General features: G+C 35.2%; 1 protein-coding gene across 1 annotated transcript in view; it reads left to right on the top strand.

Annotated features, from left to right (window-relative positions):
• The window catches only part of JAKMIP1 (janus kinase and microtubule interacting protein 1), a 187036-nt gene that overhangs the window by 31140 nt on the left and 132612 nt on the right, over positions 1 to 23284 (top strand). Inside the window, exon 3 of the mRNA XM_074229806.1 lies at positions 21428 to 21524. The gene's annotated coding sequence lies outside the window, so the exon portion shown is untranslated. The remainder of the gene's footprint in view (positions 1 to 21427; positions 21525 to 23284) is intronic.

Here is a 23284-nt window from a genome sequence, read left to right as displayed (position 1 = left end):
AATCTTCCTGACTCCAGAAATGACACTATATTCCCTGTATCATGACTGCCCTCTCTACTCTATTTTACATCTGAGATAACAGAAGATCACAGGAAATGATTTACCCAACCGAGATTATACATGTGGCCAGCACAGTGCCTTGTCTAGTGGGGAATTAACATTTAAAAAAATATTGAACTGAATTAGGGTCAAATTTAGGACTAGAAGCTAGGTTTCCACATTCCCAATTCAGTGTTCCCCCCCCCCCTACACCTCCCTGGCTCCCTAGTTTTTAGCTACATTTTTGTCTAGGTTTTGGAGCTGACCTTGACTGAAAATAAGTATATTGTAGCCAGAGTTAGTTACAGTTTTAGAGGGAGGGAGGACTGCTGTTTTCCAGGATCTAACAAAACCAGTGATTCAACAATAGCACAATTTCTCACAAATAATGGGATACAGGTTTGAAGCCTTAAATTTTCTGATTTACCCAGGCTTGAAACTCTGGAACCACTTGTAACTCTTTATTACCATAGCTACTGCCACTGTAGTTCAGGCCTCTCTTTCCATGCTCGCTCTCTCTCTCTCTCTCTCTCTCTCTCTCTCTCTCTCTCTCTTTCTCTCTCTCCCTCCCTCCCTCCCTTCCTCTTCCCATATATATTTTATTTCATTAAATAATTCCCAATTACATACAAAAAAGTTTAAGAATGATTTTTTTCAAACTTTTGAGTTGTTAATTCTCTCTCTCTCTCTCTCTCTCTCTCTCTCTCTCTCTTGTGTCCTAACCTCCTTGAAAAGGCAAATTTTTGATTCTCATTTTTCACGTGAAGCCAAGCAAAACATATTTCCATATTAGCCATGTTGCAAAATAAACCCCAAACTCATAAAAAACAAAAAATAAAGAAAGTATAAGGAAGTATGCTTCATTCTTCATTCAAAGTTAATTCATTCTCTCTCTGCAGGTGGATAGTGTTCTTCATTTATGGGTCTTTTGGACTTGTTTTGAATCATTGTCTTAATCAGAGTAGCTAAGTCTTTCACAGTTGGTCCTTAAAATAATGCTGTTATTAAATACAGTGTTCTGGTTCTGCTTATTTCCCTTTGCATCAGTTCATGTAAGACTTCTAAAAGCATCCTGCTCATCAGATCTTATAACATAATAGTGTTCCATCACAATTATATGCCACAGCTTGTCCAGCCATTCCCCAGCTGAAGGGAATTCTCTCAATTTCCAATTATTTGTGATCATCAAAAAATTTTATAGAAATAGGTTCCTTTCCTCCCTACCCTCCACCTTTTGTTAAACTCTCTTTGGGATTCAGACATAGTAGTAGTATTCCTGAGTGGAAGTTGCAAATTGTACAGAATGATTGGCCTAGTTCACAGTTGCACTGTTAAGCGTCCCCAATTTTTTCATATCCCTTCTAGCATTTGTTGTTTTCCTTTTCTCTCACATTAGACGATCTGATAGGTATGAGGTGGAATTTCAGAATCATTTCAAATTGCATTTCTCCAAACAATAGTGGTTTAGCACACTTTTTTTCATGTGACTATTGTTCTCTGCTTATTAAGACTGCCTGTTCATACCTTTTGAGTATTTATCACCTGGGGAATGGCTTATTATTATAAATTCAGCTCAGTTCCCTATGTATTTAAGAAATGAGACCTTTACCTTGTTGCTTACTTTTTTTTGCTATTTTCCTGTTTATTTCAATTTTGTTTGGAAGTTTTCATTTGTACGGAAGTTTTTAAATTTTGTATAATCAAATTTATCTTACCTCCCGTAATCTCTTTTACCTCTTATTTGGTTATAACCTTTTCTCTTTTGCAGAAATGTGTACATTTTTTCATGTACTTATTTTATCTTATTATTTGTTATTTAGTATTTAGTATTCAGCACTTATTTAATATACTGTAATTTAACCTAGACCTTTTATGTCTAAATGATTAATCCATTTTTATCTTAATTTGGTATGCAGTGTGAGATGTTGGCCTATATCTAGTTTCTTCCAAAGTGCTTTCCAGTTTTTCCAGCAATTTTTGTCAAGAGGTGAATTTTTGCCTTAAAAGTTTGGATCTTTGAGTTCACCAAACACTGCATTACTATAGTCATTTACTTCTGTGATTTGTGTATCTAATCTATTCTCGTGATCCACCATTGTATTTCTTAGTCAGTAAGAGGTTTTATTTTTTAGGTTTTTTTTTTTAGTTTTTTCAAGGCAGTGATGTTAAGTGGCTTGCCAAAGGCCACACAGCTAGATAATTATTAAGTGTCTGAGGTCAGATTTGAACTCAGGTCCTACTGACTCCAGGGCCAGTGCTCTATCCACTGAACCATCTAGCTGCCCCTAATAAGAGATTGTTTTAAAGATTCTGCTTTGAGATCTGATTATGTCATTAATTCCCTTGATATATTTTACCTTTTGTTCTTACAGATAAATCTTGTTAACCAATTTTTTTAGTTCTATAAAATAATACTGAATAAGTAAGTTAGTTTAGGTGAAATTGTCATTTTTTTATATCAGCTCATCCCATCTAGTAGTAATTAATATTTTTCTAATTGTTTAGCTCTGCCTTTATTTGTCTGAAGTATCTTGTACTTGTGTTCATAAAATCTCTGAGCTTGTCTTGGCAGGTAGACTCCCAAATATTTTATGTTGTATGCAGTTATTTTAAATAGAATTCCTTTATCACTTTCTGCTGGGGTTTGTTGTTAGTATAACAGAAAGACTGATGATTCCCAAGGGTTTATTTTATATACTTCAACACTGCAGAAATTGTTAATGGTTTCAAATAGTTTTTTAGTAAGGTTCTCTAAGTATACTATCATGTCATCTGCAAACACTGTTAGTTTGGTTTTCTCATCACCCAGTTTCTTCAATTTCTTTTTCTTGTCTTTTTTGCTATAGCTAGCATTTCAAGTATAATATTGAATAATGGTTATAATAAATGAACATCCCTGCTTGATGCTGGATCTTAATGGAAAGAGTTCTGGCTTGTTTCCATTACAAATAATGCTTGCTAATGGTTTTGGATAGATGCTACTTATAATTTTAAGAGAGGTTCCATTGATTCCTATGTTTTCTAGTGGTTTTTAAAGGAGTGGATGTTGTATTTTGTCAAAGATTTTTTCTGCAGCTATTGATATAATTGTATATTTTTGTTTTTATTGATATTATATGATCAATTATGCTGATGGTTTTCCTAATATTGAACCAGAATTTTATTCCGAGAATAAATCCCACCTGATCAAAGTATATGATATTGTTGTAATTCCCCTGCTAGTATTTTATTTAAAAAATTTTGTATTGATAACCTTTACGGAAATTAGCCTACAGTTTTCTTTCTTTGCCTTTGTTCTTCCTAGTTTAGGTATCAAAAACACATTTGTGTCATAAAAGGAATTTGGTAGGACTCCTTTCCCTGTTTTTAAAAATAGTTTACATATTATTGATGTTAATTGTTCTTAAGTGTTTGGTGGAATTATCAATTCATTGAGTGCTAAAGAATTTTTCTAAGGGAGGTCCTTGATGATTTTTTCAATTTCTTTTTCTAAGATAGGGTTAACTATTCAATTTCCTCTTTTGTTAATCTGGTCAGTTTACATTTTTTTTATAAATATTTATCCATTTCACTTGAGTAGTTAGAAGGTGCAGTGGATAGAGTGTCATACCTAGAGTCAGAAAGAGACATCTTCCTGAGTTCAAACCTTGCCCCAGATAACTACTGATTGTATGACTCTTGACTAATTACTTAACCTAATTTGTCTCAATTTCCTCATCCATAAAATGATCTGGAGAAGAAAATAGCAAACCAGTCTAGTGTCTTTGCCAAGAAAATCCCAAACAGGATCACAAAGAGTTGGATAAGACTGAAAATTTACTAAAACACACATATCAATTTCACTTAGATTGTCAATTTTAGTGTCATGTAATTAGGCAAAATAAATCCTAGTAATTCCTTTAATTTCTTCTAACATTTACCCTTTTAATTTTTGACACTAGTCATTTGGTTTTCTGCTTTCTTTTATTAGCTGCTATAAACCAATGTGTTATTTTACTGTTTTTTTTCTCATAAATACACAATTCTTAGTTTTATTCTAAGTTTAAAAAAAAAAGATTTCAATTTTATCAATCTCTCCTTTGATTTCCAGGATATTTATTTTTATGTCTAATAGGAGATTTTAATTTTATTCTTTTTCTAGTTTTTTTCTGTTGCATGCAGATTTATTGATCTGCTTTTTCTTTATTTTATTAATGTAAGCATTCAGAGATATAAAGTTTCCCTTAAGTTCTACTTCTCATAAATTCTGGTATGTTGTCTCATTTTTGTCATTCTCTTTAATGAAATTATTTATTATTTCTATGATTTGTTCTTTAACTCATTCTTTGACATTAGTTTATTTGATTTCTAATTAGTTTTTAATCTGTATTTCCACTGCCAGTTTTTGAATATAATTGCTGTTGAATTATGGTCTAAATTGGGTTTCTTTAATATTCCTGCCTTTCTACTTTGGTTGTGGGACTTTTTTTTTTTTTAGGTTTTTGTAAGGCAAACGGGGTTAAGTGGCTTGCCCAAGGCCACACAGCTAGGCAATTATTAAGTGTCCGAGGTCGGATTTGAACTCAGGCACTCCTGACTCCAGGGCCAGTGCTTTATCCACTGCACCACCTAGCCACCCCTGGTTGTGAGACTTTTATGCCCTAATACAAGGTCAATTTTTGTGAAGCTGCTATGTACAAGATAAAAAAAGTGTACTCTTTTCTATGCCCATTCAGTTTTCTCCAGAGGTCTATCTAACTTTTCTAAGAATCTATTAATCTCCTTATATTCTTTTTTATTATGGTTTATTTATCTACCTGAGAAATTTGAGGTCCTCTACTAGTATAGTTTTGCTGTGGATTTTTTCCTGTAATTAATTTAACTTTTCTTTTAAGAATTCAGTTGTCTATGTTACATTTTAACAAAAATGTAGTTTCCATGTTTGTCCCTTTTAACTTGGACTATTTTTGATTTTGCTTTGTAGATAGTCATGATTCCTACTCCTGTTTTTTTTTTACTTCAACTGAAGCATAATAGATTCTTTTCCAGCCCCTTATTTTTACTGTGTGTCTTTTTGTTTTAAGTGTGTTTCTTGCAAACAACATATTGTTGGATTCTAGTTTCTAATTCATTCTGCTATCTATTTCTGTTTTATGGGAGAGTTCATTCCAATCACATTTGTAGCTGAAATTACTTACTGTTCATCTTTTTCCATCCTATTTTCTTTTGTTCATCCTTTTCTCTTCCCCCACCCCTGTAGCTCCTCTTAAGGTGGTTTTGCTTCTGGCCCCTGCCTTCTTTTATCTGCTCTCACTTCTGTCACTTCCGCTTATCCCCTTTACATTTTATTTCTCTTTTGGGTAAGAAAAAATTATATTACTAATTGAGTATGTGTAACTATATAATTTCCCTTTTTGAAACAATTTAAATGTGAATGAGGTTGAAACATTGTTCACCTCCTTCCATTTTCCTCCTTCCTTTCATGTTTCTTTTATATGAGATAATTGTCCTTTCCCCTTTTCCTTCTCCCAGGGCAGCTCTATTTCTTGCCTAACAATTAAAAACCGTCCCAACATAATCAACTCATTTCCATAGTCTCTTTCCATGTAGAACCCTTCTAACCACCCTAATAATGATTAAATTTTTTAGAATGTGCACGTATCATCTTCCCATATAGAAAGGTACACAGTTTAATCTTATTGAGTCCTTTATGATTTTTATTTCATGTTTGTTCTTTATGCTTCTCTTGAGACTTGTATCTGAAAGTCAAATTTTCAACACAGCTCTGGTCTTTTCATCAGGAATGCTTTAAAGTCTTCTATTCATTAAAGATTCACTTTTTTTCCTTGAAGGATTACGATCAGTTTTGCTGGATTGGTTATTCTTAGTTGCAATGTCAGCTTTTTGGAATCTCATATTCCAAGTCCTCTGTTCCTTTAATATGTTACCTGAGGCTCTTTGGTATTTGAATGGTCTATCTCTTGCTACTTGAGGTATTTTCTTTTTGATTCAGGAGCTCTGGAATTTGATTATCATATTCCTGGGAGCACTCATTTTGGGATCTCTTTTAGAAGGGGATTGATGTATGTTTGAAATTTCTATTTTTATTCTCTGGTTCTAGCATATATGGATAGTCTTCCTTAATAATTTCTTTAAATTTGATTTTGAGCACTTTTTAAAAAAATATGACTTTAAGGAATTTCAATAATTCTTAAATTGTCTTTTTGCTCCATTTTCTAGCTTAGTTGATTTTCTGAAGAGATAGTTTATATTTTCTTCTATTATTTTTGTTCTTTTGGATGTTTCATGGAGTGATTAGTTTCCATTCACCCAATTTTAAGTTTTAAGTAATTATTTTCCACAATGAGCTTTGTTATTTTCATTAGTGAATTTTTGTATCTCCTTTTCCATTTGGCCAATTATGGTTCTTGAAGTATTATTGTTATCAGCATCTTTTATTTTTGGTAACTTTCACCAAGATGTTAATTGACTTTTTATAATTTTCTTCCTTTGCTTTCATTTCTTTGTTTAATTTTCCTCTACTGCTCTTATTGATTTCAAAAATAATTTTTAAGTTTTTCCAGGAATTCTTATTGGACTTGTGTTCAATTTACCATTTTTTCCTTGAGACTTTGCTTGTAGTTGTTTTGATTTCATTTTCTTCCACTGAGTTTGTGCCTTGATTTTCCTTATTGCCAATGTAGCTTTTTTTATAGTGAGGTTCTTTTTTTATGATGTTTAATCATTTTGCCACCTTATGTCTTGATTTGGAATTTTATGTTAATATTGGACTCTGTTTCCAGCTGGGAAAGCTTTTTCCATATTTGCTTTTTTAGGGCTAGTTCTGGGGATTTGGATGTTTTTGGTGATTTCAAATTGGTGTAATCTGGGAGAGATGTGGACACTGCTCTCTTGGTCTTCATTCTGGTACTTACCCAGGAAGGATCCCTGATCTCTTGGGGTTGTAATTGATAGTTATTCTCAATGCTTGTCCCTTATTTGGGACAAGAAATGATACTCTTCCTTAGAGAACTGGATTCTGTGGGGCTAGAAGTGATGCCACCCCTCAGATCTTCCTTTCCCTTTTGACCAAAAGTGTTCCTCTCCACCCTTGAATTATGACCCAGAATTGAGTATAGGCATTGGAGTTGTCAAACAGCACCTGGTTCTGTGTCCATAGATAGCACAGGGGTCCTCTGTAATCTCCTTTTGATCACTGACCCACCCCCTTAACATCTCTGGCTTAGGAGCTCCTGATATCGATTGCTGCTTCTGTCTCCACAACCTAATCTTATATCACTGGTGTTGCTTCCAAATGGATTCTAGACAGTCTTCTCCCCCTTTCTCTCAGATTTCTCTTTCTGATCTCCTATGTTGTCTCAGGCTGGAAGAATTTTGTTGCCTCTGCCACTCTAGAATGGGATTTGAGGCATTATTTAAAGTTGTTTGGAGGAGAATTATGAGAGGTCTTAAAGGAATATTTCTCTCTTCTCTCTTCCCCTTCATTGCCTCTTTCCTGGCTTAATGTAGATATCTCTTAGCACAGACTTGTCCCTCTCACTTATCTTTCATACACCTTCAGATGAATCTTCCTGTCACTCCTTTCACCATATTACCATTCCATTCATTAGCCCATAGGGCATGGTATAGGTTCCTTAACCTAGCACTCAGGTTCTGAAATACCTAATCCATACCAATTTTTTTCTTAATAAGTTTGTGTTGAAGTCTTTTTTAATATTGCCTAAATTTCCCCCTGTATCCCTTGTTTCTCTCTCCCAAGGAATCATCTCATAAAACAAATTAATTTGATTTGAAATCAGTAAAACCAGTAAAAATTAAATTAAAATTAATTAAAAATTCTTAAAAAATACTTCAAAATCTACCTGAGGCTCTGTCACTTTTGCAAAGGAGGAGGGGGAGAGTCAGATCTGTACTTTCAATTTTAACTCTCATTACATTCTATATGAGTATTTTACTCTGATAAAGCAGCATATTATTTCTGCCCTAGAGAAAATAATGTGATATTATGAGGGAGAGGAACACAATAGGAGTTAGGAGAGACCTCAATTCAAATATTACCTCAATCTCTTAGGATCATCTAATCCAATCCCACCTCATTTTATACAGATGAGGAAATCAGGTACAAAGAAGACAAGGGCTTTGCCCAAGGTTACAAAGCTAGAAAGTGATAGAGAAAGGAGGTTCTTTGACATCAATGCTATTCAGTTTTTTTGACTAAATCCAAGTCACTTATCCTTCATAAAGAGACAAATTAGTTAGTAAATAAATTAGTAGTAAATAAATGCTGAACTCAATAGGTCTTTTAATTTTCTATGTTTAAAGGAAATTCACATGGTTTCTGATTATAGAATCATAAATTTAGGTCTGGAAGGGAACTTAGAGGTCTCATGTTTACAAACATGGAGATTGGGGCCTACAGAGATTAAATGATTCTATCTGGTCATCCAGTTAGTAAGTGGTCCAACTGTGATTTGAACCCACCTCTTCTGGCTTCAAATCTAGTACATTCTTCCTTGTACCTGATTGCTCAAGTTACCCTTGGGTTTGTGGAGGGAAGAAGAAGAAGCAACAAAAAATATTGGGGCATGCTGCTAAGGGACCTCTTCTCCTCCATAATAATGTAACCTGGGGCTGATGTTGACATTTCTAAATTACATGACTCTTAGTTTGCCAAGGTTTATCCATCCCTCAGAGAGATTAAAGTTTCACTTGGGAAAAAACCAACAAAATAAACCAACACACACTTCTCAAGCAGGATAAGGAAGGGCAGGTAAGGATTTCAAGTTGCCATGGAGCCTCAGGTGTGGTAGAAGAGAGGATAGCTTTGATCTTGTGAGGACCTTTTTCCAGGATTAGGCTATGGATTTCCTGATGGTCCTAAACCATCTTTAATTCATTTTTCAGATCAAGACAATGCAGGGAACTTAGAAGTTAGGGTGGGACTTCATTTTGTTATATTTGTTTGATTTTTTTACTTTGAGGTTATAGGCAGGAAAATTACAGTCATTCAGGACACAGGAAGTTTCTAGCTTGGAATCTTTTGAGTACAGACCATCCAAATTAGGGTACAGGGTTCAGAAGAGGGTTGGGGCAGAAAGAAGAGTTACCTAGAATAAGGAGAGGATGTGGAAAAGGCACAGGATAGCAAGTTGGAAATAGAAAGATGAACTATTTTTTCCCCAGACTACAACACTGACTGAGCAATCAAGGTTACACACACCTGTGATTGATTTTGGTTTGCTTATTTGCTAAAAATCTCTCCCTTTTCTCTCCTGCTTTGGTTTAAGAATTAAACAGAGCCCAGCTATGTCCCCTTAGGCAAGTAAGTGACTTTTTCTCTCAAATAAAGGGGTTGTTATTTAAAGTTTTCCTGCCTCTATGTGATCTTATAATTTCCTGGCTGTTCTCTTTTCCCTGTTTTATTATGAAAGATTGTATATTTACATGCTTTTTTCAAGCCAAGAATAGGGATACTATGGGTGAATGACTGCTTTGTTTTTTAGGGTTTTTGACACAAGCTTTGGAGGTGTATCCTGGGAGTTTTCAGGTTCTGGGGATAACCTGGGGAAGATTTAAGAAAGAATGAGAGTCCCCTGATGGTGGGATGGGTTGCCATCTCGCTGGAGCAGAGGGTTCCTTTAGCTGGAATCTACTGTGACACTCGCACATACACAGTTGCAAAAAGCTGTTTCCCTAATTGAAAAAGAGACCAAAGGGGAAAATAGATTGGGAGATTCCTCTTTGGAGTGATTTCTGTATCGTGCACATTATCAAGGGCTGTATATTCCAATTAAACGAGCTGCAGAAAGACATTAATAGAATGCAGAGAACCCAGAAAATCTGAGTTTCGATCCTGGCTATGCTACTTATTAGCTATGGGATCCTGGACAAGTCATTCTCTGAGTCCCAGTTTCATTAGATATAAAATGGGGTAATAATACTTGTTAATAATAATAATAATAATAATAATAATAAAATCATATTATCTCATTTGAGCTATACAACTCTCTGAGGTAGCTATTATAGGTGTTATCATTTTGTAGATGAAGAAATTGAGACTCATTGGTGAAGTGGCTTAACCTTGGTCAGGTACAGACCGAGGTGGAATTTGCACCTAGGACTGGTGCTATACATCACAAAATTTCTGTGAGGCTCACATGAGTTAATGGATGACTTTGTAAACTGAAAATTATCAGTTGTTAGGACATGTTAACAGACTACTTTGTGATATTGAATCTTTGGGGGAGTTATATTTTTGTCATTCAATTCAATGAATGTTAAGTATTTATTTTGTACACAGCTCATCTGTGTACAAAATCATATAGTCCCTGTCCTTAGCAAGAGGCAGACAGGGAAACACACACACATACACACACACACAGAATTCAAAGTCTCTGATTCTTCCTACTATCAGACCCAAGTAAAGACTCTAAGACAAAGATAACAGCAATTTCTGATAAGATTGAGGTGCTCTGCTTGGTCTGAATGAACTTGAGCATTTTACCTGCAAAATCTTGTGCCTATTATGTTGTGCAGTGCCTGAATTACAGTAGGTGCCTTGGAAATGTTTGTGGATGGATTGACTACTTCCATTCTTTAGAATCAATCATTTGTTAATGAATAGAGGGGTCACAGTTTACATTAGGTGAGGGAGTATTCATACTGGCACAATTATTGATCATCTAATATACTTACATGAGTTCATGTTGATTCTCCAGATAGAAGGCAGCCTTCTTAGGGTCAAGGGTTGTTCCATTTTGTTTTTGTTTTTTCTAGTATCTAATACGGTACCTAGCAAAGAATCAGCCTTTAATAAATGTTTATTGAGGATTGATTGAGCCAAATGGTAAGTACTTCAGGAATTAAGGGGGGGGGTAAAAGCAATCTTTTGGTTCCCCTGTGCCATCTTGCCCAACAAAAATTTGTCAAGGGCCACATACAGATTTTAATAAGGATTCTTCAGATTTGGATTAATCCACAAAGATTTTATGAAGGAAATGTATGTGGTTGATGAAGTCTATTTTAAAAAATGGACAGAGTGCCAAGGATATACTACTTTTAAGTGACCAGGCCAATTTGACACAGTATTTAATGAAATTAGAATCACTTTGGATCAAGCCTCTTTTTTTAATTAAAAAAATTAATGTTCTATTACCTTTCTCTGATATTCTATTATTTTTCTCTTTGACATATTTTTTCACTAGTCCTTTTTGCCTACCATCTGGGAGGAAGGAATTAAGATTCCCTTAGAGTTTCCTTATTATAGCTGATCACCTGGCAGGTGTCAGTGGTGAGTGATAACAAGTATTGCATTCTCCTGCTGCCCTACACCCTAGGTTAGAACAGCCTTCTGAAATTTGCAGGAGCAAGGTTTCAGTGGGCATTTGTGGAAGAGAATGGAGATGATATGATTGGCTTGGGCTAAAAACATTGGGCTAGAAGACATATACTATAAAATCTCATGTGTGATAAATTTCAATATAATATATTGACATATTTTACATTGTATATTAGCCCTTATAGATAGAACTAAAATCCTTTACTCATAGAAAACATAATTGGTAATATATAATCGTACTATGCAATAAATTTACAAATAGTATATTTTGCATGTACTATGTAATTTGCTTGCCATCTTCTCTGTACCTTAAAAATTATGCTTTGTGAACTCTATATTCATTCATTACTCTTAATGGCATCCTATTTGACTAGTCCCAGGTAAGATAGTTCAGACACATTTAGACCAATTCTAGATGCTCTGTCTTGATTAAAAATAGAAGTAAAACTTTTCAAACACACTGGATAATTGCCCAAGACCTTGGTCTATGGACATGTTAGTACTGGAGAGCTGTCTGTAGTCCTTAAGTGGATAATTCTCTATGTGACTTTTGTACCTCTGAGTCTTAGGGAGCATAAAATGGGGTTGGGTGAGACTGATAATAGAAAATAGGAAAATGGATGTCTCCAATCTGAGTTTCTCAACTCTGTCAAGACCATTATTGTCTACAGAGGCAACTCAAGTGGAATTCTACATTCTGCTAGTATTGTACCCAGATCTGATGTCCAATCAGAGTTCTGACATCCTACAATAGTTATGGAATAGCTACTTGCCTGCAACCTATGAATTTTCAGTCTTTGACTTTCTGAGCATGCTCTATGAGGGACTGTGTTCAATGGACATGTGACTGGGTGGGGATGGCAGCTCTTGAAGTGGAATGGTCTTGGAAAATGTGATTGGTCATGTGATAATTGAAGCTGAGATTTGAAAGATTTGAAACTGAGAAGGTCCTTATCAGGATCATCTAAAGAGGGCTGAATTGAACTTTAATTTGGAGTCTGTGACTGTCCTAAAGTGTATTTCAATACAATTGGTTTCCTTTGTAATTCTAGGCCTTTTACTTTATGCATTTAAGAATATCATTTTGAAAAGGAATTCATAGGCTTCACCGGATTGCCAAAGGGGTCTATGGCAAACACAAAAGAGGTTAAGAACCCCTGCTTTAGCCTAATGCCTCTTTTGCAGTTTAACAGCTGATGGCTAGGGAGGTGAAATTTCTTACCCAAGGTTATACAAGTAAGGAGCAGGGCTGTGTTTGGAATCTCTTTTCTTCTGATTCCAAATTTTTCCAGTTCATCAAGGTGAGAAACATCAAAAATCACTAAAAAAAAGTCAAAAGATCTTGTTTACAGTTCTGTGTCTGGCATTAAATATCTCTGTGACCCTGAGCAAGTCACTTCATCTCTAAATCTTATAAATAAATAAATAAATGAATAAATAAATAAATAGTACGAAAATATTCAGCTGAGAAATGGGCATGATCATCCCTGTCCTACCTAGATCCCAGGTAGTGAGGTTCAATTAAAAATTAATATTAAATAAATATAAGACTCATGTAAGGTAAGAGTTGATATTTTTTCATCCCTTACCCACAAACTTGCATGATGGGTAGACTATGCTTGGCAGTCTAGTGAAAGTTAGAATAAAGATTAAACAATAGCAAGAAAGACATTATTATTTCCACTATTGGACATTCTCACACTGTTCTTCATCCAAATGTCTTTGACAAGGTAATCTTTTCTATTTCCCCTGTCTTTTCCTATTCTCCACAGAATCATTAAACTAGTTTGCTGTCCTCTGAGCTTGACATTCTGTAACCAAACTTTTTGACTTTTCTGTGACTATGCTATAGAGCCAGAATGGGTTCCCTCTTCAGCTCTGCTGCAAAATTTTATCTTCATAGCTCAGTTTGGTCTTTATCTCCTCAGAAAGTCTGCCAGATTTCGCTAACTGTACTTTCCATTTAATCATCCCTCCTTATTGTGCCCATATTTCATTCTTCAACTAGGTTCTTGAAGACTTGGACTGATTTCAGTTTTGCTTTTGTATTCTCCAGTGTTGAATATAAGAATGTGTGCGTAAAATTGAATTGATCACTTTCCTTTGTATATCTCAATGTAGACAAGGAAACCCCTTATCTACTTTCTCTTATTTCAATTTTAATTATCCATTTATTATTGCCTCTGACTTTATAATACACATTTATACTTTATTTTCATGAAATTTTCCTTCTAGCTTTGGATGCTGCCTAGGTCTAACATTCAATGTTTTAAACCTCTGTTAATCTCTAACATCTTATTCATATTTTTTTCAAACACTTTGGGAAAGATAGCAAATTCTTTTATTCTATCATGACAGAAACCCAACTTAATGGTCCATTTATTCATATATTTTCTTGGTCCCTAAGCTGTTAATAACTTGTGGCCAAAATAGGGTCTAGGAAGGAATTGTCCTTGTGTTATAGGGCAGAATTTATTTGCATGCAGAAGCAGTGTGGGAAAACTTGCTGAATGCTGAAAGCAAGAGCAATCCTTGGCTAAAATCAAGCTGTCATTTATAAACACAGCACACTCTGTCCTTTTCCTATTTCAAGAACTTCTTAGTAGCCAAAATGCTACTAAATGAACCACTTTTGGAATGCTTATAGGTAGCTTAATGAATAGAAATAAGAATAAATTAAAATATTGATTTAAATATTAATTTATTAAATAGTAATATTTAAATATAAGTTCTTTAAGGAACTTGAAAAATGACCAGAAGCTAAATTGTGAAATGAAACATAAGTTAATAATGTTTAAATATGTAAAACTACACAAAGATAGTAGCCATTTTTTCAGTGTGCCTTCAACTTTTATGAGCCAAAATGATAAAGGACAAGTATTATATCAGAAATTTGTTATAAAAATAACTGCTTATGGCCATTTCTGGTCTGATTGGATATTAACCCAATCTTCTAAACTTTTCATAGAGTCAGAGAATTTTTAGAGTTGAGAAGAAAGTCAATCGATAACTAGTCTTTTCACAACTAATTGAATTTCCATTTAAATATACACAGCATATGTTCACTTAGTATCTTTCAAGGCCAGGAAACCCTACCATTTCTTGAGGCATTCACTTCCACTTTGGGATAATTCTAATTGTTAGGCAATTTTCCCAGATGTAATGCTGAAATTGAGCTTTTGAAACTTCCACCAATGGTCCTCGGTTTCTTTACTTCAAATGGAACAAGTCTAATTCTGTGCTGACATGGCAGCCCTTTAAATATTTGGAGACAGCTGCCATCCCTTTGACTTCTCTTCATTTATCCTCCCTATTTCAATGAATACTCATATGATATAGGCTCAAGATCCTCTGTTAATCACTCTGGTTTAACTCCTCTGACCATTTAACTATATAGTTTCTTCCTAACTCTGGCTCTCAGAACTAAACATAAAATTCCAGGTGTCAACTGACTTATTTCTGGAAGTTATGACTTTCTTAGTATATTCCAAGTAAATATTGTAGGCAAGAGAGTGGTTCAAAAAGGATAGAACTTTGGGATTGGAGTCAGGAAGACTTGAGTTCAAGTCCAGCCTCAGATACTTATTACCTATATGACCCTGGGCAAGTCACTTAACTTCTGTCTGCCTCAGTTTTCTCATTTATAAAATCATGATAATATTAACATCTACTTCCTGGGGCAATTGTGAGGATCAGATGAGATAGTATTTGTGACGAACTTTGCTGAATTATGCTATATTAATTTTAGAAGAGGAGTGAAGGGGAAATCTTTTACATCATACTCATGAGCAAAACTGAGCTTTCAAATAAAGAAAACCCAAATATCTTTTTTCAAATAAAATGCTGTTTAACCAGGTCTCCTCTATTTTGTACTCTGAAGCTAATGTTGTATAAGATTTAACATTTTTCTCTATCAAACTTACTTTTATTAGATTCAATCCAATTCTCTGGAATTGAAGAGTTATAAAATTATGACCCCTGGGCCAAATATGATCCTCTGTGTTTTTATTACTGTTGCTTGTTGTTCTTTTTTGTTTGTTTTATTATAATTGTGAGTTTAAAATGATTCAAAAAGTTTTACTGGATCAGATTTTCCCCCAGGCTCTGCTTTGCTAGTACTTGCTAGACTGTCAAGATCTTTTCAGACCATGATTGTGAATAATTGGTGATGCCATCTAGATTTGGGTAAATGGACAAATTGGCTAAGAATTACATTAATAGCAACAACAATAAGAATGGTGATGATTTAATGGTGTTTTAAGTTTGCAAAATGCCTCACACATATTTTATTTGATCTTCATTTGATAAGTTTTTGGTTTCCTAAATAATAATATCAATAATAGTAATATCTAGGATTTATCTAGTGTTTTAGGATTTGTACAGCACTACAAATATATCATTTGATTCTAATGGTATGCATGAGAGATAAATGCTATTATTACTGATTTTCAGATGATGAAACTGAGGCAGATAGAGCTTCAATGACTTGTTCATTATCACTCAGTGAATATTATCTAAATCGAATTTGAACCCATGCTTTCTTGAGTTTAAATTCATTATACTATTCACCATATACCAAGTTGCCCTTTCTAATTTTCATAGTCTATTTGAATAGGTCTCTTTTAGCCTAAACATTCTGTTTCATATTCTCAGGTCATTTCTGACTCTAATGTATTGTGTTCTACATTTTAAGGTCTCTTCCAGATCAAATATTTTATGGTTTTAAAAACCAGTTGTCTAGTTATATTGTAATGCCAGGTTCTGACATTCATAGAGTTTTCTCTCCTTCCTCTTCCAGCCTAGCTTCTAATTTTCCCTCCTTAGAGATCACATAGGAAGGTAAGTCTTTGTGATCCTCCTGTCCCCCTAAATTTGTCACCAGACTGCTTCTAGTTCAGGGTTCCTGTGTAATTGGAGCCTTTGACTCTCTTTTCTCTGATGCCACCTGGATGCTTTCCATCTGAGGTCTGTGCTTATTGACAGAACCCGAGTGACTGACACACCGGTGAGCAGTGAAGTTTGTTCCTGGAACAACTGTGGGCTCTAACCATTATCCAACAATCATGCTGCAAAGTTCTGACTGTTGTCCCCTTCCACAAGAACATGAATTTTTTTTTTAAATCTGTGACCCAAGGGGAAAAATACCATAGTACATAACTCTTGAGTGTTCCCTTAACCATTGAAGCACTTGATGTCATCTCCATGACTACTTATTCTCAGACCTGGGCGGTAAGTTCTCCACCCAAGGCTTAAGGTCAATATTCTGCTCCTGTTGGCAGTATGTAGGCTCACAATGATGTCCAAAGTTATACAGTGATTCTATGCTAGAATACTGATGCTTGGCAACACAGCAAGACATCTATCTATATTGATAAATACATGTGTATATATGTGTATATTTACATATATATTATACATTCTTCTTGCCTTCTTGAAGGCTTCTATTTGAATCATGACTTTTAGAAGCACAGCAAGAAATATTCTAGTGTGACTTGTCTTCCCTCACCTTTCCTCAAACTCTGTGTTCCTTCTAAAATAAAGCCATTTTTTGCCTATGAAGTATATGCCCTGCCCCACTCTCTGAGAGCCAGTCTCCCTTCAGTATTCTAGATTGATGAGTTTGGATTGAGGAGTCTTTTCTCTGTTCACATAGCTTGAGTTCCCATCAACTATGTCTCCCATCCTCTACCATTCAGGACTAATGATTTAATGCTCCAATTCCGTTTAGACTCAACACTAGGTAGCTTTTACAAAGAAGTATTTCTTCAAAGGTATAGCAAAACAAAATGTAAATACTCCTCTCCTCTCAAAACTTTGGGAAGAGGAGAGAATACTTTCCCCTATACCATCTTAATTTCTGAGAAACTATGCACAAATTTACTTAGTTTGTACATACCATTAGTTCCACCAAATCTGTGTCCAAATGTAACATTACTTTAAGATAAGTTTTTTTTCTGGAGTAGACTGTGAAGGTGCCACCATGCTTCTTGGGGCATCAATTGACTTCCAAAATGAATTCTGAAATACCTAGATTCCTAACTTTTAAGCTCACTCCTTTCACTAGAGGCAGCTAGGTGGTGCTGTAATGAATAGAGCACTGGACTTGGAATTAGTAAGAGTCATCTTCCTGGGTTCAAATCTGGCCTAGGACACTTACTAGTTATGTGACCCTGGACAAATCACTTAACCCTGTTTGCTTCAGTTACCTCAACTGTAAAATGATTTGGTGAAGGAAGTTGCAAAATAACTCCATTTTCTTTGCCAAGAAAACCACAAATGAGGTCATGGAGAGTTTGATATGACTAGAAAAAGAACTCAAGTGACTCAACTCTCTTTTCTACTCTCCATGAGCAGAATCACTAATGTCTTCCAGGAGGATGAGGCAAGGATTGATGGCAGACAGTTTTTTAAATGACTCTATATCCAGTGAAAGCATCTCTCATTCAGGACATGATTAGATTGGTTAGGATATTTGCATATAGTTTTTGTTATTTGTTTGTATGTTTTAATTCAACCAGTTGAACTCTAAGTACGCATATTCACAAGTGACTCAAATTAAAAACAGAGTTTGTTGTATGTATCAATAGATATGAATGAACAAGGGAGATCAGAGAAAGAAGAGATCATTTATCAACAGAAGATTAAGGGGAGGCTGAAAGACCAATCTGATTTTCATAGAAGGAAAATGTTTAGAACTGTAGAATGGATTGTCTTGTTAGGTGATGTTTCCTGTTGCTGAAAGTTTTCAAACAAGACCTGACGAAGGACTTGTTGGGTGGATTTTGATCAGATGATTCCTGAGTTACTTTCTTGCCCTGAGAGTGTGCTTCTCTGAGTCTAAGGTTTCATAGTCAAAGTAATCTTAGAGGTCATACATGTAACTATGACATACTTTCACACGGAAAAACAAATTAGAAGTGTGTGATTTCAAGCACAAAAGAAGACAGGGAATAGAGTAGTAATGGGGTGCTATACAATCATTGATACACTTGCATTGTAGAAGTTGTAGTTTATTCTCCTCTTATCCTTCTGATCTATGACCTTGCTCCCTTTCCCTCTTCCTGGCCTAACTTTACCCTCTTGCCTCTCCTCCCTCCCCTAGGCTGTGAACTAGTAGTGAGTTTTGAGATGCTAGTCTATAGAATGAAGTATACTACATTCAGATCAATTCCTGGGAAAACACTAGTCACACCCACCTTAGTCATGGTTCCAATTGGATTGTAAGATGTGGGAATGACTTCATAGACTCAGGGTGGGAGGAGCAGGGGGAAAGCCTCCTAAAGCAGAGGGAAGAGCCTGAAGGAAAGCATGTGGCCTCATTGAGGAGAGATGAATAGCAGCATAAGACATTGATATTTAAAAATATATTGTCATATAACTGACAAATCTATCCATGGGAAACATCAAATTCCATGATGATGGAATTATTTAAATTAGGTGCCACTGTACTGTTATTATTCTTTTTGGGCTTAAATTAGGGGACCTAACTTTATTGGGTAAGTGATTCTAAGAGTAGACCCTCCTTGTTATAAAGTAGAAACTTAAAAATGTCCAGGTCCTGCCTTTCTTCCATTTGACACATTTTGAATGCCTACTTGTGTCCTGGAGAAGATAAACAGTGGCTGACCTTTTAAAGCTTACAGTCTGGCAAGATCAGAATCTATCTAGTTAAGTGAGATAGACTTTGCTAAGCTCATTAGAGAGATGGAGAAAAGACAATGTGAGCTCCAAGGAGGAAGTTGGCTATTGAACAGGACAACAAAAAAGTTGTTCTGATCCTGGCTCTTTGCACTGAATTCCTGAGTTGGAAGGTAAGGTAAGGGGAGGCCATTTACTATAACTTTTACTGGAACAAATAAATCATTTTAAGTATTGTCTAAAAAATCAAATGAGAAAAAAGATTTCATTTTGTTTTGATCAAAGAAAAAAAAAGAAACTACAAAATGATTGCTCTCTGGGAATGGTGATTATGTAAGGAGTGGGTGGGACAAGAGTCAGATTCACTCTTACTTTTGTTGCAGTGGTTGACAGCAGGCAGCCAAGACTTTGAACTGTTCCCTGTCTTTCTCTCAGTTCCTCTGTCTTTGGGAACTAGTCTTTAGCTGAGGAGACAGAAAGGTTTTTTTTTTTTCCCTTGTAGAGACTTGGGGAACAATGAGTCACCTGTGCTGCCCATAAAAGAAGATTCTCTGCTTTTTCTTTCTCCCTCCCCTTCCTCTTCATTTTAGGACTGAATTGACCATAAGTGATGATGATGATGATGATGATGATTTCAGTGACCATTTTATGTAGTGTATTCCAATTTGCAAAATGTTTTACATATTTTATCTCAATTGATATTGAAGGCCCTCCTAAGAAAAATTCTGAAAAGAAATAGAAGGGAATATGATTAAACAAGGAGTTTATCTGATAGGGAGACACTATGTTGATGACCACAATAGAATCACAGAATTTGGAGGAGAAAGGGATTATGGTGACCATCTTGGAGGTGTAGCAGGTAGAGTGCTAGGCTTACAGTTAGGAAGACCTATATTCTATTCTTGCTTCAGACACTGTCTAGGTGAGTAATTTAATCTCTCATCCTTTTCTCATAGAGTTATTGTAAAAATCAAGTGAGACAATGAATATAAAGCACTTTACATACTTTGAAATGAGATATGAATGTTATTATTCTTATTATTTATTACAACTTAGTTATTTACACATGAGGAAAAGGAGAACCATAAATGACTTGACCACAGTCTCCACAATTAGTGAATATTAGGGTCAGGATGTGAAACTAAGTCTTCTGACTCCAAATCGACCATGTTTGGAGATCAAAGTGAATATTAGGAAGAGATGGAGCTGTTCCTCTTTTCAGGAACTTTTCATGAGCATTAAAAGTATGTTATGTACAATGTATTGTGTGAAGTACTTGGAGAGAGAGAGATAGGAGATAAATTATATAGATTTGTAATAGACAACCAAGGATGAGTCAAAAGAGGAAGGAAAAATTGTAATTGTTTTGATATTTAAAAAAAACCCTTAAGTACAAGATTGATCCAAGTTGTAGAATTCGAAGGGACCTTACAGGTCACTTAGGCCACGCCAACCTCTCCTTTTTACAGTTGAGAAGATGGGTCTAAAGAGGTGTCCAAGGTTAGAGAGATAACAAACGTTTGAGGTGAGATTTGAACCTAGGTCAACAGCTATGGAAGACCTCAGAATTCATCTAATTTAGCAACTCTATTTTGTGGATGAGAAAGGAGACCTAGAGAGATGGAAGTGACTTGTACAAGATTACAAAGCTATTAAGTGAAAGAATTTGAACCCTGATATTCTGACATTGAATCTTTCGATTATGCCACTCCTCATTAGAAAAAACATCTATCATTCTTGTAATGACATTTTTCACATTATACAAATTCTCCATTTTCAACAGAACAATTTCCTTATTGTGATAGATAGGTCTCTAAACTTACAGTCAGGAAGACCTGGGTTCAACTCCCAACTCAAGACATTTTATCTGTATGAGCTTAAGATAAGGGACTTAATCATTTAGGGTCTCAGTTTCCTTATCTATGCTATGAGGAAATTGCACCACATTGTCTTCTCAGTTTCTTCTAGCTGTTAATAATCCAAGAGTTTTACATTCTTTGTATGTATTCTGCTTTTGCCTTCATGGCCCCTTGGCTTGGTATTTCTTTCTTCTTTACTTTGGTATTGGACTTTAGTCAAAACTTGTCCATGGAGTTGAGTCCAGGGTAATTTGTTTGAATTTGTGCTTTAAGATCTTCATTTGAAAATTTTTTACTTTGCATAACAAAGGCTTTTCATGAAAGTCCTGCAGAATTGCTTTGCTGCACTAGGGGGATATTCTTCATTCTTCAAAGGCTCTGCCAGAGGAACATAAATCCAGGCTGTATAAGTCCAACTGGGAAGTTTCTGAGCACAATTTTGGCAAAGGATCATGTTTGTTGCTGAAGGTCAGCCTAGCTAAATTGAAAAGAAGTTTAGCATATGACCAGAGACTTGGCCCCCAGGTAATATTTCTTTTCCTTTTGGCCACAGTGACTCATCAAGCTATTTACTAAGGCATGGAATGGTGGCAATGTGTGTTGATAGAAGTAAATGCTTCAATGAAATTATGGAAACTTGAAGTATTGAGGTGAGTAAACCAAGTAGTATGTTCATAACTGGATTGACTTGATGGTACTAGATGTATTTTATAATCTCCTGGCTCTTCAGGGAAAACTCTAGAAAATCAATGAATGTTTCTGTAGTTGAGCAGTGGGGAGGAAAAGGGTGAATGTTTGCCTGGCATCCAGTTCTTGGGGCTACGTTTTAGAAATCATATTGATGAAAAGGATGGAATCCAGAACAGTGGCTCTTAACCATTTTTTGTGTCATGGATCATTGTACTGGGCTGGATGCCTTCTTGGAATCATTAATGCTTGGGATTAATTATATAGTATTATAAAAATTATATTGAAATATAGTGATATATATATATATATATGTATATCATATCTTTAATATAATTTATCAGATGCATTCATGGGTCTCTGGTTAAGAAAGGTGCCAGAGAGTAGTGAAAGGACTAAAGCCTGGTATATTAGTCTTGGGTAAAGAAATTTGGGATGTTTTGTCTTTAAGTAATGGAGATTGAGGGAAGGGGAGTAATAGTGGTGTTTAAATGTTCAAAAGGATATTGTTGAGAATGATGATTAATTTTCAGTTAACTGTAATAGGATATGGGTGGGCAACAATTGGAAGAGAGACAGATTTTTGGTGGCAATATAGAAATGTCCCACAATGGAATAGTCTGTCCCAGGAAGTAGTGACTTTTCTATCATTGGTGGCATTTTAGGAATAGATTGGACAATGTATTTATCAGGGATATAGCAGGAATGGATTCTTATTTAGGTTGAGGCATAAAATAGGTAACATTTGATGTACTTTTCAACTCTAAATTATAGGATTATATCATTGATTCCCAGATGTGAGTGAACCTGTTCTTTCACTTGGTTTGATAGGAAGTTTATTGATAAGGAGACTTGCTGTGCATTAATATTGCAGCTTTTTGTAAAAATTGTAAGGTAATATTAAATGGATGGCAACCTTAGGAGTTGGACAATAGATCTCCTGAGGAGAGATTGTGTAAGGTATTTTTAAAAATCAATTATTGATATCTTACAATGAGACTAGACTTCCATCTTATACTTATGACTTTTTAATATCGTTATGGACACTCAAGAATCCCAAGTATTCTTGCCATTGACCCTCTGCCTAGGATATATATATAGGAAAGCACTGATTTTAATGGATGAGATGAATAAAATATGCATTTATTAAATTCCATTGTGTTCATTGTGATAGATTTTGGGAATCAAATGCAAAAAGGGTATTCCTGCCTTCAGAAATTACATTCTCATGGGAGAAAGCATTTATTAGGTAGTCATGTCTAGAGTGGAATCTTTTGGTCAGGGAAATCAAGGGTTTGGTGAATAGAGCCATGGAACTTCTTTGATTTATCCTTTTCAAGCATTGTAGTATAGATTTGACTGACTTCCCAAAGCAAGAAGTAGAAAGGTGCAGTTGAGTATATATGTATATGTGATATGTTAAGAAGTAGCCAGGGAGTAGCATCATGGGAGTCTGTTTCAGAATAGTTATGGTAAATACCAACCAAAATCCCAAGGCCTTAGAGTGTAGCTTGAGTACTGATGGGAGGTAGAGATCAGAAAATGGAAGAGGATATACTTAAGGAGAATGTAGGAATGTAAGAGAAAATAATACAGATGATAGGGTTTAGTAATTGTATGCATGTGTGTGTGTGTGTATGTGTATATTTGTTTGTTGAGGTTGGATCTGAATCAGGTTAAATATGAGTATAGTTGTAGAAATTCAGGACAAAAGTCTCTAACT

The sequence above is a fragment of the Macrotis lagotis genome, chromosome 3 (assembly GCF_037893015.1).
Source record: "Macrotis lagotis isolate mMagLag1 chromosome 3, bilby.v1.9.chrom.fasta, whole genome shotgun sequence".
NCBI lineage: Eukaryota > Metazoa > Chordata > Mammalia > Peramelemorphia > Peramelidae > Macrotis > Macrotis lagotis.
The sequence above is the reverse complement of the archived record's forward strand: the minus strand, read 5'-3'. Positions and strand labels throughout refer to the sequence as shown.